This window comes from Balaenoptera acutorostrata, chromosome 5 (genome assembly GCF_949987535.1).
Source record: "Balaenoptera acutorostrata chromosome 5, mBalAcu1.1, whole genome shotgun sequence".
NCBI lineage: Eukaryota > Metazoa > Chordata > Mammalia > Artiodactyla > Balaenopteridae > Balaenoptera > Balaenoptera acutorostrata.
Window position 1 is genome coordinate 21,928,863 of NC_080068.1, and position 15,054 is coordinate 21,943,916.

The following is a 15,054-nucleotide window of genomic DNA, read 5'->3' on the forward strand; positions in this document are numbered from 1 at the left end:
TGTTATTTATTTTGTGTGACACATTTTTCTATTAGAGTTCTCCTTTATGAATGATACATTTTAGAACAATGGAAAAGGTAAAAATGTTTTAGAGAAGGACAGGGAGTAAAATACCATTTGTCAAACTGAGGAGTCTGAGGACATTTGACAAAATATCTATATTGTAACTGCAAAGCAAGAATAAAAGTAACAGCTTGAAATACAGATTGTTTCATTTTCCTGTGACACATCTACCTTATCCTCTACTTAAAAAACTTTATTCATTACAAAAAGACTAATAACAGCATTATATTGCATTATCAGTATTCAGTCAGCATAGAAGTAAAGTAGTCCCCAGAACACATTTTTGTGTTGGTTTTGCCTTTGGGGAGGAAAAAAAATCTTTGTATATAGTGAAAATTAAATGTAATTTTTGACTCGAACAGTTTTTCAGAATGTTGTAATATGCAAGTCATGATTTCTTCTACAGCTTTGAATGAATAAAAACTTTTTTGAGTAGTTTTTAGATAACTATGAAATGCTCTGTTTCATTTTTACCCTCAGTGTCAGAAATGAGAGGTGAGGAAGGGTTTCTCCCCTCCACTGAGCCTTGGTGCCTATAGTGAAAGGAAGATTGTTGGACAGTCACAGCTTGATTCAGGCTTTTACTCTCAGGAAAGAGGCACTTTAAACCTGAGGTCTGAGTATGGAGAGGTAGAATTATTCTAAGTTGGTGACAGCAGACCGCAGCTTGGTAAGATGCATTAAGAGATTTGGTTTAATATATACAATTTAAGATGGGTTTAGAGGCTTTGCTATTGCAATGAGGGGACCTACACATGTTGTGGAATTAGATTAAACAAATTCTGAGTCTGAGATCTCAGACCCGGCAGAGCTACACCATCACAATCCTGACACATGGAAAAGGCTGCAGTTCACTCAGTCTCCATCACATCTTGGACTAGGTATGACACGGGGTTCGTCTCATCCACTGGCATCTGGACCACATGAGGTATCCCTACCTTGAATTTACCAAGATGGTGAAAGTTGGACTCCACCCTTGATTAAAAAGAAGGATCTGCAGGGACACAAAGGAACCTTGTTGTGTTTTAGGGTTACTTGGCCTCAACGGTGGTGCCCCAGCCCACGCTGTGCTTCTCCTTGTTGGCATTTGGTTGTTCCTTTGACATTTGGCTTTGCTCTCGTGTACATTACATTTTAAAAGTTGGGTAAAAAGCTGTGCTTTTCCTCTCCAGCATACAACACTGCAGTAATTGTTTCCTTCATGTGCTTCTCTACTACTTTAATTGGGCGATTTGGGTATGTTGCACATAGGCCGCTGAACATCTCTATTCAAAGAACAGTGTACGTTGTAATTTTATTCGCCATAGTTATTGTGTATTTGTCAGGACATATACCAGCAGATTTAAGGTTGTGTTTTTTTTAATATTCCACTTACTTAGCTGAAATGGTATACTATAAGAGCTATTCTGAGTTTTCCTGTAAATTTTAATGCAGATATGATTTAAGTAATCCTTAAAATTAGTAATCAGATACTTCCTATAATCATTTAAAAGCTATTGGGCATATAATAACATGAACAGTCTGTAAATTTGAGGAAATAATAATGAGAAATCTATGGATTTTATTTTTCGATAATCCTCAAACCTGTGATGAGACTTTCTATTATCATTTAAAAGCTGTAGGGCATAGAGCAAAATGACTATTCTGTGAATTTGAGAAAAGAAATGATAATGAGAAATTTGGTTTTCTTAGTTTATTTTTAATGATGTCTATTAGGTTTTAGAAGACTTTACCTAAACCAGCTTAATTATCTAACTGCTTCCTAAATTATTTCATCTTTTTTGGATAGATACTAAATCCCAGCTCATAACCTCAAAAAGGTAAAATTTCCAAAGCCTCACCTAGAACAGTGCATTCAAATGAAAAAATACAAAGCCCAATTTGGGAAGATATTAGAATTCAAGTACTAGTGTTAGAAAAACTAGTAACTCCTATTTGACTGAGATAATTAAAACCTTTGAGACTTCCATCTTATTTACAAAAGAGTCTAGGGGCAACAATGAAGTTAACTTTGTATAGGAAAAACTAGATACAATATAAAAACCAAATTAGGTCAGAATGCTAAAAGAGCATAGCAATTATTGATCAAAGCATTAGGATCCTATTTATTCAAAGAGTTTTTGAAATGGTACCAAATAATTTTTATTAGTTGTATTTTGTGTTAGTAAAAAGGTATATTCTGTTGCATGTATTTATCATCTTGCATATTTTACTCTATACCTGTTGAAATCTTATTTTCATCTTCATGTTAGGTGCACATCATTGCCAGTTTTCACTAAATTGTATGAATTATTCAATCTTTGGTTTACTGCCTGCGAATATTTAATACACTGTGAAACCAGATGGGGTTGGGGTGAGGGAAGGTATGGACTAAGGGAACTCTCACATCATGAGGAATTTCCCAGTTTTTTATTAATTCCCTTAAAGGTTAGTTTCTTCATTAAGTTAAAGCTCAGGCATTAGAGGTTATCTCCCTAAAAGAATTCTTCAGAAGATTCTTCCTACTGAGAGATGCTGGGAACTCCCCAGCCTTTCAGCAATTTTTTTCAGGTCCTTGCCTCGCTCAAAAGGTTGATGGACACACAAAGCTTCAGGTCAATCTTTTCCAACACTGACTCCCTACCATAGCATGCCTCCTTGTCTCCTTAACTCTCTCCATGGTTCCTATGTTCTAGCTATCCAGGACTGCTCCTTCTTTTATCAGTAGAAAATGTTAAGCCATTTACTCCCTGCTGCCCCGTCTAGAAGGCATGGGCATTGTGTTTTTCGTCTTTGCATACCCAGTTTCTTCACATAGTTATCGTTCCTGATACATACGACCCAACTGATAATTATTGTTTAAAAAATGAGAAAACAGTGACTGCTGGTTTTTTTCCAGTGCTATTTGAAAAAAATAAGTGAAAAACTATAGTATAAGTATATAAATAAGAGAAAAATGAAAACTGCCCTTTTAAAATACACTGTTACTTATTTATAAAATTGAATAAATGAATCTGATGCTTATGATAGTAAGGAACTCTCAGAGGTTCATGATACCAGAAAAATGAAGAATTTATGCTATAATTTGATTCTTCATACCCTACCTCAGTCATGAACTCCATGTTAATATACTTCATTACCAACTTTTAACAGCTGTAAAGAGCTGTTAAAGGTAAGATTCCAGTCTTACCTTTCTTTAGAATATTAAAGAAATGTTTATTACTCGAATATGCTTAAGATCTTACCTCTCTTTCAAAAGCCTGCTTATTATCTTTCCTTTTTCTTACTGGGAAGTGGCAGTGTAGCATAAGAGAAATAGTTAGAAATAGAAATAGTCTGGATAGGGCAGGAGCAGGAGTTGGATTCTTTTATTGAGTTAGCTGCCACTTCATGAGAGCCCATTTTCCTTAGTGCTAAAGGAATTTCCTCATGTGAACAATGAAGAAGCTAGAGTATATAATCTCCAAGGTCATTTCCAACTCAAGTATTCCATAATTGTAAGCCGAGAGAAAAAAAGTACTTAGATTATGAATTATGACCTTTCTTATTTAGAGGACTGACATGCAAATACATGGGCTCTCCAAGTAGCCTTTATTTCCATTTTATTTGTGCTTACTCTTAATTCTTCCCCCAGAGAAGAAGAAAGTGATTTGAGTTTCGTGTACCTTTGATTGGTTTTTTTTACTTGTTTTATATTTCTGATCAAAGATTTGTAATCAGACAAAGAACAGTCTAATAAGATGCAATCTTGAGATTTATTTCTGGATTCATTTTTCATATTGCTTGTGCTCCTAATTAGGATGGACCAATAAGAATAAGGCAAATCTATTGAAGCTTGTAATTAACTGATAAAACAAGCAACATTTCCTTTGTGCTGTGTCTCCTTTATGCTAGGTCAAGCAACAGTTAATGATGCCTGATTAGGATAGTGGAGACTTAATGATTATACTCACCACAGTTACAAATCATTGAATCAAACAGGAACACACAATTTAGTACACTCATCCATTTATTTAGAGAAAAACAAATAAATTAGTTAACTTTAACAGCAGATATAACAGCTATTATGAGAAAAAAATAAATATTTCTGAGTGCGGAAATAGCCATTAACTTAGCCGTTGACATAACTATACTGTTGTTTCTCTACAATTCTTATCTTATAAGCCATCTCAGTCCATTTTCATAGTTATTGGTCCCATATGTTTTCATTTATGTTTAGCTACTGCTTAGAGTGTATTTTATTAATGATTTCTTAATTTATAGTTTCTGCTCACTTGATGGAAATAAATACTTCCTTCATTTTTTTATTTCTCCCAAACTGAAGCATCTCTCTTGCTTCTTACATTTCCCTCTCTTCCTGTTCCTGGGGCTGGCTTTGACTGCCCTTTGCGGAGGTTGTCTGTGTGCTGGTGTGAGTACTACTTATAACCACCCTCATCCAAGAGCAGCCTTGCACTTTTACTATCCAGTTCTTTAGAGCATCCAGATCTTCAACCATAAGGAATATTTTTAAACAATCCTGAAAAGCAAAGCACAAGTCAAACACAGTTAACAATGCTCACTCCTAAGAAGGTAGGAACAAACCCCAAATCATCAATAACCCTTTGGAAATTAGAAGACTAAAAAACCTTGTGGCAAATTGTGTTTGTTTGCATTTTCTAGAAGTCATTATGCATTCTTGTGGGTCTCTTTACTAAATAGTATCGACAATAAGATAAAGAAATAAAGTGGAATATAATTTGGGAAGTCTAAATTGTGTTTAGCATTCATGAAATGTGCTTCTACACTAAACTGTATCAAGACAAAGGACATGAAGTAAAGTAAATCTTTGACAAGTAAAATTCAACTTCTAAGAATTTATTATTTTTCTCCAAAGATCAGCCATTTAGTGTCATCAACCTTATTACGTAGCAACACACAAACAAATATATGTCAATTATGCTCAAGTCCCTTCCAACAAATCCAATGAACAATTTTTCATTCAATTTAACTTGACTTTTCAGCAGCAATTAACGCCATTGACCAAACTCACTTTCTTGATATAATCTTTTTCCTTAGCTTCTAGGAAGACATATGTTCCCGGTTTTTTTCCTATATCCTTCACCTTTCCTTTTCAATATCCTTTGCAATCTCTTCTTTCTAGATCTAGAAAATAAAAATTTAAATCTATTTAGTTTTGGTTCTTAGATACCCTTCTTTTTTTGATAGACATTTCCTCTGCAGGTTATCTCATTGACCTATGAGGTATACTCCAAATGTGGATTTCCTTTAAGCCCATCTCTCACTGTTCTCTATCTCATGAAATGCATCATCATCAATCTAGTTTAAAAGCCAGAAACACAAATGTCTCCTCATACCTGGTACTCTCTTGCCCTATAAATTCAATCCATTACTAAGCCATATCAGTTTTACTTACTAAATATTGCTCACTTCTCTCCACATCTCTCCAGTTCTGACACTTTAGTCTACATTTTCCTCTTGCCTACACTGCTAGGCTAGCCTCCTAACTGGTCCCCTACTGTAGGTTTTTGCACACACCCTAAAGTCCCTGGTCTGTGAGGTTATTTTAAAAAGAAAGACCTCAGCATGTAATTCTCCTGCCCAGATACTTCAATAGATTCCAGTTGTTTTATGGATTAAAAATCTTTAACATGGACAATATGACCTTGCTGTCACTGTCCCCTCTCTTTCTCCAGCTTAATCTTAATCCTCTGCCTCACCTCTGCATTCCAGGAATGCTGGTCTGCTTTACTTCCTGAACTTTTCCTTCCTAATCTCCTACCCCAGGGCCTTTATATGTGCTCCTCTTTCTAACTGAAACACTCTTCCTGTCCGCCTTCCCTAGCATGATCTTCATCTAATTAATTCTAACTCCAAGTTTTAATCCAGCATCTCTACCTCAGTGGAGCCTGCCCTGCTCCACACTTCTCCCTGAATATCTCTTCGTGATACCAATCACGTTCTGATTTGACATCTCTGTGTGTGATATTTCTCAAATTACCTCTCATTATCTGCCTCTCATTAGACTCCAAGGTCAATAAGGGCAGAGATGCTATCTATTTAGTTCCCCGTTTCATGTCCAGAACCAAGAACACTGCCAGACACATCGGCTGCTCAATACGTATTTTGTTGCGTGAAAGCATATCACACATTAAGTTTCCCACCCAACCTCAAGTGATCCATCTGTCAGAGACCCTTGTTCCAACAGACACTGGCTTCCTGATAACATAGGCACAGCCCTTTTGGAGAAGGTTATTGGGCTATTGGATAAAGCAGTGCTGCTTTTGACTGAAGTAGAAAGAGCTGGGCAAAGAAGGGAAGGACAACAAAGGAAAGAAAACAAACGAATATAAAACGATGAGACTAATTCTGTTGTCTCTCTTGGAAACTAGCATCTAAAACAACCCAAAAGAATAATTTCCAAAAATTTTCAGAAAATCATTGCATCATTTAGAGAAGACTTCTTTGAAAGATATTTCTTTGAATATGCTAGTACACTATGTGTTTTAAAACTGCCTTATTTTATTACATATTAACAGTAAGTTGTTACAAAATAGTTGTTAGAGGGAGGTAAGGGTAAGAAAAAACATGCTTCTTATGGTTGCTCTATCTAATGCCTGCCATAGAAAAGCTTTGCTTTTTGTTTGTTTCTTTCTTTGTTTCATCATTAATGTCATTAAATATCTCCATTAAAGAGTCTGTTCAAGTTTGGTCAAATTAAATTTTTGAGACTTTTTGACATTTTGTGAGGGGGGTGCAGGTGGGGTCCAGTTGAAAATTTCAGCACAGTCAAGCTTCAGTCAGTGGTCTAGAAGAGTGTTTTTCTTTTTTTTAACTTTTATCAATTGCCTTTGCATAATTATGATGTTTATGCATTTTGCATTGTTGATGGAGATGGCAGAAACTGCTAATTGTTCCCTAGTATTTCTTTTTCCTTTCTTACATGGCGATATAACTTTTATCTGGGCACATGACCACCCAGGTAATTACTGCACTTCCTGACTCCCTTGCAGCTAGGTGTAGTCATATAACTAACTAATAGCCAATGGCATGTCAGTGGAAGTGATTTGTACAAATTTCTGATCATGTCCTTAAAAGAAGGGCACAGTCATGCTCTCCCCCTCACTGGCTCTTTCCTTTGACTGGCTGCAGTGCTAACAAGGGAATGATGGATGAACCATCCAGAACCATGAAAATGGTATATACTGGTAAAACAAAATAGAGCCTGGATCCCGTGATCAGGGAGCCATGACATCAGCCCTGAACTGCCTCATTCCAGATTTTTATGTTAAAGAGAAATGGGCATCTATCTTTCTTAAGCCTCTGGCATTTTGCATCCCTGTATTACAATATAAAACCTACATTCTAACTAGTTTTAAAGATGTGTTACTTAATTTAAAAACTTAGAAAGAAAAAACAAACTAAATTATTTGTTCAGTCAGTGCAAAGGCTAGTTTGGGGAGTGATTCTCCTCATGAATAGATACGCACTTTTCTAAATCACAATGATTACATTTCGTGAGTTATATCTGAGGGCTCACATCAAAGTATTCTGAGAAAAGGGAATTAAGATTTACTGGAGATTTTACATATTTACTCATTTAAACTCCTAAGTAATTCTGTCAGGTAAGTATTATTAAGGTCCACAGCTAATGATTCCTGAGCAGGCATGCCAACACAGGTTTCTCAGATCTCAAAACATATTTTCTTCCTGTTATAATTATTTTCAAGTTATTTAAAGAGATTCTACAACTATATGAATACCTAATCAATAATAAATATAAACTATTTGAAGGAAGTGTTAAATTGCATTGCTTTATATTCTTACATTTATTTTTGCAAATGTAGTCACAGACATGTTGAAATTCTAAGAAATGACTCACTCAAAACTTAGAAAAATTAATTTGACAAAGGAAAATATCCCTTTTATCTTAGCCCAATTTACTTACTTAGATTATTCTTTTACATTAACTGCTTGGAGTTGAATACTCATAAAGTAAAAAAGAAAGGCTTTTTGTAACCCTAGAAAGTATTTGCTCTGCTCTCTGACCTATCATTCTCTTTACAAGCTGTAGGAGAAAATTGTGTTTAAGATAGGTTATGTAAACGATATATAAAATTCTCCTTTAAATGGCTATTTTGGCTCGCTTTCATAGCACACATTATGAACAATGGAACAAATGAAGTTATTTTCTTATTTTTCTTTTACTGGTGAAGCTTAAACAAGCATAGCAAGTCATCATAATAAGAAAAACAAGATGTTTTTAGCTCAACCATTGGCTTTCCTTTTAGATACCTGAAGGTAAAGAGTAAAATGCTATTTGATGGATTTTTGTCTCCTATTACGAACATTTCACAACTCTTCTGTGGTTATTTCACTGAAATCATTTCTCTTGTTAATCAAGATTCTTTACTATTATTGTATTTCTCTACCAGATTAAAAAAATAACAGTATTCTGTGATCATCCCTATAGGTTTCTTCACCCAACATCAATATTTAAAAGCCCTTTTCCTTGCCTCACTCTACTATTGAAGCTGAGAAAGCCAGATTCTCACAACATTTTTAACCACCCGTGCAGCTAGAGATGGTCATGTGAGACAGTTTTAGACAATGAGACCAAGGGGACATCTTTAGAGCTGTGGCTTACAATAGCCACCTTCCCCCATTTTCCCTCCATCTATGCCCCTTTTCTCCCTCTTTTGGCTAAATATGAATATGATGTTTGGAACTACAGTGTCCATTTTGAAACCATGGGACCACAATTTATTCTTTATTTTACTTAAATTCTATTTCAGATTTTATTCTTTCCTCCATGACTAGAATGTAGTATTGTGAAATGTAGTGTGTTTAGAATGTGAAGCCATAAGTTAAAATCTACTACTTATTAGCTCTGCAATTTTGGCTGTAACTGATTTTTTTACCATGATTATAACATCTAAAAAAATAGGCATTTAAAGAAATCTACCATTCAGGAATGTTATAAGAGATAAACTATATAAAACCTAACACATTATAAGTGCTTAACATGTGATAGTTATTATTATTACTTAAGATTCTTTGAGTCTATTTCATTGTATACATTTATCCTACACCTAAGATATACACCCTTTCACATCACCCCATGCATCTTAAATATCTCCCAACTGCTTACATTACAGTGCTCTAAAATCCTTGTAAGGACAGTCTCTCAATGCTGTCATGCTCAAAAGGTGTCCACACCCTTCATCCAAGAAACAGCAAATCAAACTTTGAAGGAGTGCTTCTATGTAAACAGCTATTCACCTCAAGGAATTCAGCTTTGTGTAATGAATATCTTCTGGTTTTTTCTGGTTTGTTTGTAATTAAACTCTTAATTACTAGAAATTTTAGATTCACATGTATTTGTGAAATTTGTAGAAATAATAGAGAGAGATCATGCATTTGGTAGTACGTTTTTACAAGGAATTTGTCCATTTCATCTAACGTGTGAATTTATGTGTTTGGAGTTGTTCATAGTACTCCCTTATTATCCTTTTGATGTCTGCAGGGTCTCTAGTGGTATCTCTTATTTCATTCATGATATTTGTCATTTGTATGTTCTCTCTTTTTTCTTTGTCAGTCTTTCTGGAAATTTGTCAATTTTATTGATCTTTCAAAAAAATCAACTCTTTGTTATATTGATTTTTTTCTATTTTTATATTTTCAAGTTAATTGATTTCTACATTGTATTTATTATTTTCTTCGTTCTGCTTGCTTAGAATTTATTGTAATATTTTTCTAGATTCTTGAAGTGCAAGCCTAGATAATTGGTTTGAGAATTTTTTCTCTTTTTTAATATATGTATTTTGTGCTATAAAATTTTCTCTCAGCCCTGCTTTAGCTGTGTTTCACAAATTTTTATATGTTATATTTCACTTTCATTGAGTTTAATCTATTTTTTCATTTTCCATGAGATTTATTCTTTGATTCTGGATTATTTAGAAGTATTGTTTGCCTTCCAAATGTTTGGAGACTTTCCCATTATCTTTTTTTTTTTTTTTAATTATTTATTTATTTATTATTTATTTTTGTCTGTGTTGAGTCTTCGTTTCTGTGCGAGGGCTTTCTCCAGTTGCGGTGAGCGGGGGCCACTCTTCATCACGGTGCGCAGGCCTCTCACTATCGCGACCTCTCTTGTTGCGGAGCACAGGCTCCAGACGCGCAGGCTCAGTAGTTGTGGCTCACGGGCCTAGTTGCTCCGCGGCATGTGGAATCTTCCCAGACCAGGGCTCGAACCCGTGTCCCCTGCATTGGCAGGCAGACTCTCAACCACTACGCCACCAGGGAAGCCCCCATTATCTTTATGTTATGGATTTCTACTTTGATTTCATGTAGTCAGAAAACATTTATGATTTAAATTATTTTAAATCTGTTGAGATTTGTTTATAGCCCAGGAGATGCTCTATTATCATTTATGTTCCACAGGCACTTGGAGAGAATGTGTATTCTGCTATTGTTGGATGGAATGTTCTAAAAATGTTGTTTAGTTCCTTGTTGGTTAGATCATTGGATGATAGTGTATTGAGTTTGTTGAGTTTTTCTATATTCTTGCTGATTTTCTGTCCATGTGTTCTATCCATTTTTTTTTTTTTTTTAATTAATTTTATTTTATTTATGGCTGTGTTGGGTCTTCGTTTCTGTGCGAGGGCTTTCTCTAGTTGTGGCAAGCGGGGGCCACTCTTCATCGCGGTGCGCGGGCCTCTCACTATCGCGGCCTCTCGTTGCGGAGCACAGGCTCCAGACGCGCAGGCTCAGCAGTTGTGGCTCACGGGCCTAGTTGCTCCACGGCATGTGGGATCTTCCCAGACCAGGGCTCGAACCCGCGTCCCCTGCATTGGCAGGCAGACTCTCAACCACTGCGCCACCAGGGAAGCCCCGTTCTATCCATTTTTGAAAGACATATTTATGTCTCCAACTATAGTTATAAATTTGTCTATTTCTCCTATCAGTTCTGTCAGTTTTTACCTCACATATTTTTGCAGCTTTCATGCATACACATTTAGGATTATTATGTCTTCTTGGTGGATTGATCCTTTTATCAGTATATAATGTCTCTTTCTGTTTTTGGTAACCTTCTTTGCTACAATGTCTACTTTATCTAAAATTAATATAGCTACTCATGCTTTCCTTTGTAATGATTCCATGCTATATTTTTTTTATCCTTTCACTTTTATCTGTCCATACTGGTGATTTGAAGTCAGTTTCTTAAAGAGAGCATGTAACTAGATCATGTTTTTAATCCACTCTACAAATCGCTGTCTTAATTGGTATGTTTAGACCATTTACATTTAATGTAATAATTGGTATGTTAGGGCTTTAGTCTGCCATTTTATTTTTTGGTTTTAGTTTGCTCTCTGCTTTTTATTTATCTGGGGTTTTTCTTGCCTTACTGTGTTTTACTTAAAATTTTTTTTAAGATTTCTATTTTGATTTTTCTCTTGTGTTTTGAGTACATCTCTTTGCACATCTCTTTTAGTGGTTACTCTAGACAGTGTTATATATTCATGACTTATCACAGTCTACCTATGTCCTCATTTTACCTGTTTGAGTGAAGTATTGAAATCTCATCTCCCTTTCTTTCCCTCTACCCCTACCCCATTTATGATATAAATGCCTTAGATATTCCATCTACATACATTTAGAACCACATCAGACAGTATTTTAGTTTTTGCTTCAAACACCAAACATAATTTAGAAAACTCAAGAGGAGGAGGAAAGCCTATTGTATTTACCTATTTTTTTAATTTACTGTGTTCTTTCTTCCTTACCCCTGTTCCACGATTCTTTTTTTTATCATACCCTTACTGTTTAGAGAACTTGTTTATTCCTTGTTTTAGGGTATATCTGCTGGCAACAAATTTCCTGTTTCCCTTCATCTGAGAATGTCCTAATTTCCCCTTCATTACTGAAGGATGTTTTTGCTAGGCATAAGACTCTTGGTTGAGACTTCTTTTTCTTTTAGCACTTGACAAATACTGTGCCTCTTCTTTCCTACATCTATGGTTACTACTATGTTTCTAATTGTTTTTACCCTGTAAGTAAGGTTTTGTTTCTCTCTCCCTTATTTCAAATTTTTTTTTTTTGTCCTTAATTGTTGAAGTAACTTATGATGTCTCTCAGCATGTAATTCTTTGGGTTTAACCTGTTTGTGGTTTGCTCAGTTTCTTGAACCTGTATGTTTGTCTCTTGCTAAATTCAGGATGTCTTCAGTCATTATTTCTTTGTGTACTTTTTCATCCCTACCCACTTTCTCCTCTCCTGGAACTCTAAATTACATGAATGTTAAATTTTTTGTTATACCCTCACAAGTACCTCATACTCGATTTATTTTTTTCAGTCTATTTTCTCTCTGTTGTACAGGTTGAGTATTTTTTATTGTTCTAGCTTTAAGTTTACTGATTCTGTCCTCTATCCTTTCCATTCTGCTGTTGAGCCCATCCACTGAGGTTTTATTTTGATTATTACATTTTTCAGTTCTAAAATTTCAAATTGGTTGTTTTTTATACCTTCTATTTCCTTGTTGAGGCTTTCTTTTTCCTTGCTGAGACCTTCTATTTTTTATTTATTTATTTCAAGAATGAGTGTTATTGCTTGTTGAAACATTTTTATCATGGGTGTTTTAAAATCTTTGCCAGATAATTACAAAATTCTTCTCATCTGGTGTTGGCATTTATTGATTGTCTCTTTTCATTCAGTTAATAGATCTTTCTGATTCTTGTTTCTTGTATGATAATTGATTTTCTATTGAAATCTGACCATTTCCATTGTATTTAAGGAGAAGAAAAGGAGAAAGTGTAACTCTTCCATCTTCCCAGAAGTAAAAGTCCATAATTCTAATATCTTTTAAAATAGATATTTTATATATTTTTCTCTTTTAGGAAGAAATACTCATTATAATAAAGTTGCTTATAGAAATAAGTATATATGTATATAACATCTTCATATTCAAATAGAACTGTGATCTATAAATATATATGCAAATTACTTTTTAAGTACATTCATCAATCCCACATTCCATCACAGAGCACTGAAAAAATTCCCTTGGAAAAAGTCATATGTTTACTTCATTATTTTGTAATTATTCTTCTGTCTATTTAATTTTTTTGTCTATTTTATATATTAGTTTTTCTGTTTTCTTTCTCTCATATTCTTGATAAATAGAGATCTATGTGTGCATGCTTATGTATATATGTTTATATTATTTATGTATGTTTAATTTTTCCTAAAACCAAACACTATTGTCAATATAATTTTATCATTTTATTCTGCTCTTATTTTCATATCAAGTTGCTCATTTATAACTAATGTCTTAGGTTGGTTGTGAATTTTGCTGAACAAATATTAAACTACTCCATTTTAATTTTCTGCTTGGAGAACAGTTGTGCCAGTCTCATCAAGTATTCTTAGGGTTGCACAATTTATTTTAAGGAGAGAAAAATTTATGGCATTTTCCAATTTCGATGCCAGTGTTTAGAAATGATGCCTATTTTCATCCTTGAAATTTAAAAAGAAGCATAACTACTCAAATCAGGTTTTTCTAGTTAGGGTATCTTCTGGGGAGAAATTCTTTGGGGATTATGTTAGTAACCATTTCTGTGATTTTTCACACCTTTGTTTTGTGTTCTATACAGTTTATTTATATGCAAGTATAATACTAGTAGCATGATTATGAAATTGAAAACAGAAGTGATTCAGCTAGTTATCATAGGCTAGAATATTAAAGGGTATCTGCACTCTTTCTTAATTAATTAAATATCCTTTTCTGCATAGTGAGAGCTTTTGTTCTGATTCTAAGAACGCTGCTACTTCATTTTAAAAGTTCAATGATATAAGCTGTAGCATTTCTCACATTAAAGCGTCGTAGTGCCTCTGTGTGAGAAATTGTACTTCTAAGATTCCTCCTGGGAACTCATGCTCTTTTGAATTCTATATGTCTCAGAATTTCAGAGCTGAAGGAACCCCAGAGGTTGTCTTATGCCTAACTTATACAAGAGTGTAGTAACTCTGTGACACACTAATCTCTACTCATTAAATATTGTACACTTTGGGGAAGAAATAGTAAGTTTATCTCTTTATTTAAAAATGTCAAGGATGAGATAATAGCCTATGCAGAACTCTCATGGCCATTGACACAAGTTTTTAAGAAACTTTATAAACTAATGTTAGGGTTTTTATAACTTCTTAATTCCTTTTATCAAGTCCTATAGCTAAAACATATTCTTTTTGAGCTTTAGCATAAAGAATGTGCAAATATATTGCCAGTAATGTTTTGCCCCACCGTTCCTATCAAAGACTTCCTGAAAAGACTGAGTAATAATTACTCTAATATAAAGTTTTCACAACATTATTTACAGAATAGGTCCCATTCAATATCAGTATTCAACCACATAAGCAGTCATAGTTATGCTGATACTTAAATAAGCTTAATTTAATCCACATAACAAACATATCCATGTTACGTATTGTAGGCCTTAAACAACTCCTTGTTGCTTGATGAATTAAAATCTTTTTGTCAGACATACAAGGCACTTTTTGAAATGCCCACTTCCTCTCTCTCATTCTTCTGCAGTCTTATGGAAATTCCTGAAGTCCTTAACCAGGTCATGCTCCGTGACACCTCCCTGACTATATGCAATCTGTGCCTTTAGTCCAGAGCTCCTTATTTGCATAGCAATCTCTACTTAGGTCACCTCCTCCATAGAGCCTTTCCTGACCGTTTCTTCCTCTGTGGAATTGAGCCACTTCCTTTTTTGTCTGCCCTGTACCTGACCTGTAGAGATTTTGTATAATAGTACCTAGAACTCAGTTCATTGCCCAAAAACAATGACAAGTCCCTGAATGTCTTGATGGCAGAGCTTGTTGTCTCACCTCCCCTCCATCTGCTTTTTTTTTTTTAACAAATGATCCAGAGCAAAGGGCTTCACATAGTTCATAGCATTAAGTCAATTAATGTTGGGTTTTGCTTTGCATTCCATAGCTATAGGTTAAGAAAAA

General features: G+C 34.6%; 1 protein-coding gene across 6 annotated transcripts in view; it reads left to right on the forward strand.

Moving 5' to 3' along the window:
- Positions 1 to 15,054, forward strand: part of BANK1 (B cell scaffold protein with ankyrin repeats 1) — a 325,865-nt gene that overhangs the window by 104,349 nt on the left and 206,462 nt on the right. The gene's annotated exons all lie outside the window — the stretch shown is intronic.